Here is a 6,000-nt window from a genome sequence, read left to right on the forward strand (position 1 = left end):
GCAAGATTAGAGTTGATAATAATGACCAGATACTTAAATTGTGACACAATCATAATGTTTTGCCCTGAGATGGCTACATTTAACACAGTGTTACATTGTCTTTTTGTGAAAAACATTCCTACAGTTTTATTTACATTAAGTTGAAGGTAGGAACGATTTAGCCAATCGGTGATCTGATCCATGGCTGTGGTAAGTTTGGCAGCAGCCAGATGTTTTGTCTTGGCATGCGCATATACTACGGTGTGGTCCGCATACATTAGTGTTTGGTCTCCAGGGCAAACAAACGGCAAATCATTAATATATTAACTAAACAAAAGCGGGCCAAGTATCGATCCTTGTGGTAACCCTGTGCATAAGCCAAGAGCTGATGAATGATAACCGCTCACAGAAACATATTGTTCTCTACCAGTTAGATACGACTCAATCCATTTTGTTGCTAACGGGGAGACATTAAAATAAGACAGTTTTGCAATAAGGACCTGATGGTTATCTAGCATTGTTAGCAAGGTGCATATGTAATTCTGGTTAACTGTAATATGAATTGGTTATTTATTTTGGCTAGCGAAAAACAGATTTAAAGCAAATTGTACTTACAAGGATAAATGAGCAGTCTTTTAGTACGACCGGACGCTCACACACCCCATCCAGGGGGTCGATTAGTTTCAAATTAGTTTGCACATGAAAGTGTCCAGCAAAAAAAAAAGTCAAGTCACTCTTCCAATGTCTTTTTGGAAGCTTTAAACATGAAAAGTATGTAGTTACACAAGAAAATTAGACTAATAATAATAATATATATTATATATATTATATATAATGATTTGTTTGAAGAAGTTGTGAATATCAGTGACCTTAATGCCCCAGTGTGAGCTGTGAATATTTGATATTGGCGATTTTATAGTACTCTCACTGGGCATTGTTAAGTTGCTGTATCACAGTATGTCAAATATTTTCAAGAGATATGTGAGTTTTGTAAAACATTTTAAGTTATTCAGTTTTATCCTGTTTGAGTTTATTCACCAGTAGAAATAGAAAGATGGCTAATTTGTTCATCTTTAATAAAAGAAATGCAACATAGCTATTAGCAGAAAATGTCACACTGTAATATAATTGTTTCTCCGTGATTTCTAATTTTAAGAAGTAGTTATAGTCATTGCAAGATTTTTGACAAGAAGGCGATGAGAAGCCCTAAGTGCCATTAACAAGCGCAGATTTCACAAGTTTAAGAGGACAATTGTTCATGAGTAATGTATGTTAAAAAGGGGAAATGTTCCACTCAAATTAAGTAGTACTTGTAATAACTCCGACAACAATAGATCTTGTCACGTATTTGCTTCTATTTTTGTCTCCCTAAAGGTGCAAGAGAGCACAGGTTCTCTCTACAGATCCACTTGTCCGTCCGACGCTTCTGTCGCATCGCACTCCACTCTATTCCTATGGGTGACGTCAAGCGACTTCAACGCGCACGCAAAGCATTCCGCGAAGGCGGAGCTACATTTGAGAAAATGTAGCGCATCAAAAAGCTGGCCAATGCCCAGCTTTATGCAAATGATGAACGTGACGCGACTATCCAATAGAAGTAGTGCACAGAGGAGACGGGGAGAACGTGGGATCCTTTTTCTGCTGACTTAGCAAAAATGGATGAAAAACTCATTGTGGCTGTTGCAGCTTTCCCCAACTTGAACGATCCCTCTTTATTCTCCTATAGGGACAATAGCCAACGCAATTCTGCCTGGAGAAGGGTGGCAGAGATTGTTGGAGTCCCTGGTGAGTTTGTGTGTATTTGTGTGTCCATTTGACCGAGAGCTACTGAATACGCTCCAGGCAGGGAACATGGAGCCGACACCACCACCTCCTCCTCCTCCTCCTCCTCCTCCTCCAGCTCTGTCCACAGCAGATGAGGACGAGCTATTTTTTTTTAGTTTGTTGTCAGCTATCCGCCGGTTGACCCTGGCCAAGAGGGCCGAGGTCAAATAAAAAAAAAAATTATTTAGTGTATGAGGCGGAAGGACGTCAGTAATTAGGGCCCGAGCGCCGACAGCGGCGAAGGCCCTATTGAAACTGAAGGAATTATTATTGTTTCTATTATTTTCCCGTCAAATGAATTGGCTTTTTGAGCGGCTTAATATATTCAAAAACTCACCAAATTTGGCGGTCGCATCAAGTCTGGTGAAAATTTACGTATTTTAAGGGTTTCGGGAATAGGCGCACAAAAATGGCTCGCTAGCGCCCCCTAGAAAGTTAAGAAAATTGAGCCCCTGCAGTGCGTTTAACGTAGACTTACGAAACTTAGTACACATATGTAACATTTCAAGATGTACAAAAAACTTCATTAGAGCCATACCCTAAACCCAACACTCAAAATGCCCGCTACGCCACGCCCACACCGTCTGACGAAAAGTTTTTCTTTTAATAACCTTTCATCGTTAAGGTGTTGGGATGGTACAGACCAAGTTTGAAGTCCATCGGATGAAATCTCTAGGAGGAGTTTGTTAAAGTATAGCACCTTGACTTTTAGGCCTACTTCCTGTTGCCACTAGGGGGCGCTATGACTTTAAGTAAATATCGGGCGCTAGAGAGCCATTTTTGTGCGCCTATTCCTGAAACCCTTAAAATACGTAAATATTCACCAGACTTGATGCGGCAGCCAAATTTGGTGAGTTTGGGAATATGTTAAGCCCCTCAAAAAGGCAATTCATTTGACGGGAAAAAGAAAGAATTAAAGCTGCGAGCAGCGATGGACGGGCCCTCGCGCCTCTGCGCGCGTCGGAGTTACCGGCGGACACCGCTCCTTGCGACCCGCGCATTTGCGCGGCACTCAGATGCTGCGAATCGTCAACAATGAAAAGGTAACTTCCCGCCGAGTACAATGATAGCTCACACAAGACTCTACGTCATACGGTTCATTAGCTGTGAAAAGGGGCGTGGCAAAAGCGTAGGGGGCGGGTCAAACCATCACCAATGAAGAAGGAACTCTCTGCTGAGTTCATTGATACCTCACACAAGGGCGTACCGCGGCCCTAGCCTTCGGGTCTCTGTGACCCATACGTTATTCCGTGGTATTTCTCCAATACCGCAGCCCTGGCCTTCGGGTCTCTGTGACCCATATGTTATTCCGAAGTATCTGGAATTACATAAAAAACACTAATGCAATCAAATCAATTGTGTTGCTTATCTTTGACATATCCAAGCCTCTAATCACCACCAAAGCCCCATTCCCCTATGATTTATTTTATGGAAAATAATTAATATTTTGTTGGGTTTTTCATAAATAATTGTTACTTCAAAGATTTAAAACTGGCCTTTAAAGGGTTAAAATCCAGAAAATGATTAAATGTTTGGTAGTTTTGAGCAAGTTAGAAGTTGATTAAGTGATTCATTAAAAAAAAAACAGAAAAAAATATTCATATATGATGATTTAATAACAGTTTTTTGTACATGTACATTTTTGCCTCGAAGGTGTCCAAAGGGAGTATCTGGCACTATGTAAAAAGTACTAATGCAATCAAATTAGTTTTGTTCATAATCTTTGACATATACAAGTCATTTTTTGTCTTTTTTTTTATAAATAATTACATACTTCAAATACATAAACTGGCATTTAAAGGGTTTAAATCCTGAAAATGATTGAATGTTTGGTGGTTTTGATTAGGTTAGAAGTTGTTTAAGTGATTCATGAAAAAAAAGCAGAAAAAAATACTGATATATGATGATTTAATAACAGTTTTTGTGTGCGTGGACATTTTTGCCTCGAAGGTGTCCAGAGGGTACAAAATGAATCATTTAAGTATAAAAGACATGTAAGAGTAAAAAACACTGGATTTAAAAAATTTGACTGAAAAGAAGGATTCCTACAAAATGTCATGCCATACGAAGTAACACAGCAAAAATGATCACAGAATGAAAAAAAAAACTTGAGAAAAATGTACAAAATGACCGAAAAGGGCATGAGGGGTATATACACGGAATGAAGAGTTTAATGACAAGGTTGGGTTAGAACAGGTGAGTTGTGACAAGGGGTCAGGGGAGGTATCTGGTAGTGTAACATCCCTGTGAAATGTTTATTTAGTGTGGTTGTTCAGGCTAAAATGACTGTTTTTCACAAGGGGTGAAAATTATGTGTGAATGGAGGAGTAACTTTACATTTATGGTTTACATTTCCATGTGTTATACTTCAAGAACATGGACCTTTGCTGTTAAAGAGCAATGTATGTACAATGCTTGTGCTACTTTGGAAATATGCTTTTAAAGGACAATGTGGATGGCTCTTAATATACTTAGACTGCTTTTATCCTATAGACCTTCAACAACTAATGGTAAAGGTATCTTCAGCTAAGCCATCTACCTGTCTCTTAGACCCCATCCCAACGAGACTACTCAAAGAAGCATTACCCGTGGTAAACACTTCATTACTAGATATGATCAATATGTCCTTATTAACAGGTTATGTACCGCAGTCATTTAAAGTAGCTGTGATAAAACCTCTTCCGAAAAAACCCACCCTCGATCCTGAGGTCTTAGCAAACTGTAGACCTATATCTAACCTTCCCTTTCTATCCAAGATCCTTGAGAAGGTGGTTGCTAATCAGTTATGTGATTTTCTACATAGCAACAGTCTATTTGATGATTTTCAATCAGGATTTAGAAAGCATCATAGCACAGAGACGGCACTGGTGAAAATTACTAACGACCTTTTAACTGCTGCAGACAAAGGACTTGTCTCCATTCTTGTTCTACTAGATCTTAGTGCTGCTTTTGACACTATTGACCAAACCATCCTGTTACAGAGACTGGAACACTTAGTTGGCATTAAAGGAATCGCACTAAGCTGGTTTAAGTCCTACTTGTCTGAGCGATCCCAATTTGTTAACATTAACGATAAACCCTCCAAGCACACTAAAGTTAGCCATGGCGTTCCTCAAGGCTCAGTGCTTGGACCAATTCTATTTTCCTTAAATATGCTTCCTTTAGGTAATATTATTAGGCAACCCAGTATCACGCCTAAGCGTGTAATACACCCGCTGGTCCACTGGGTTTTGCGTGTCAGAGTCACGGTTTGCCTCGCCGAGGCGTGAACATTACACGCATTATGAAGGTACTATACCAGCAGGGGCAATACTTTTCCTCAATGCCAACAATTCCCCGCCGACCAAAGAGAAGAATAGTATATTCCAACTTCCTTCCCTACCAGGTAAGAGGAAGATACATCCTTGATAGATTAATGTATTTTAAGTAATGAATTGCTTTTGTTTCAACTGTGTCAGCTATATTACCTGTAAGTGTTGCCATGTTAATTTAATTTCGTGGTAGAAAGCCGAAGGTTATTAACGTTAGAGATGGGAATTGAAGGATTTAGGAAATAAGTAGCATAAATAAGCTAGCGCTAGCTCGTTTTAGCATTCGAACATTAGCTAAAAGGCTAGCTTTATATATTTTTAATTCATTAATGGCTTTTGTTTAAACTGTTATAGATTGTCTATGAGTGTTGCCATGTTAATAGCATTGCAGTAGAGAGCTGAAGGTTATTAACTAGCTAATAAGGTAACGTGATTTACATGAATACGCTAACGTTAGCTAGCTCTAACGTTAGCTGCTGAAAGGCTATCTTGACAGGTCCGACGCGATCCGTCGGAACTGGTCATGTCGTGTCCGGTTGGATCTATTTAAGCAATCGTTTATCCTTATTTTGCGTACTTTCAATAATGCTGTAAAGTGTTGTAAACATAGTTTTAGCCTACGTTACCTCTGACATTATGTGTATTCGTGAACTGTAACGTTAGAGCTTTGTAATAGTGAGCTCCAATAGCAAACGTTACTGTCCCTTATTTTGCTAATATTCATGCAGTTTACATGTTGAGTATGACTAAATACAAATTGTTTACATTAATCAACATCTCCATCAAGGTTATCTTTTTTTCATTTTGATACACTTCTGTATTTTTAATGTGAGAAATTCATGCTTGCTGCAAGATAAATAACCATGTTTTGTTTTTATTTTCCTCT

Source organism: Perca flavescens, chromosome 16, assembly GCF_004354835.1.
Source record: "Perca flavescens isolate YP-PL-M2 chromosome 16, PFLA_1.0, whole genome shotgun sequence".
In the NCBI taxonomy this organism is placed as follows: domain Eukaryota; kingdom Metazoa; phylum Chordata; class Actinopteri; order Perciformes; family Percidae; genus Perca; species Perca flavescens.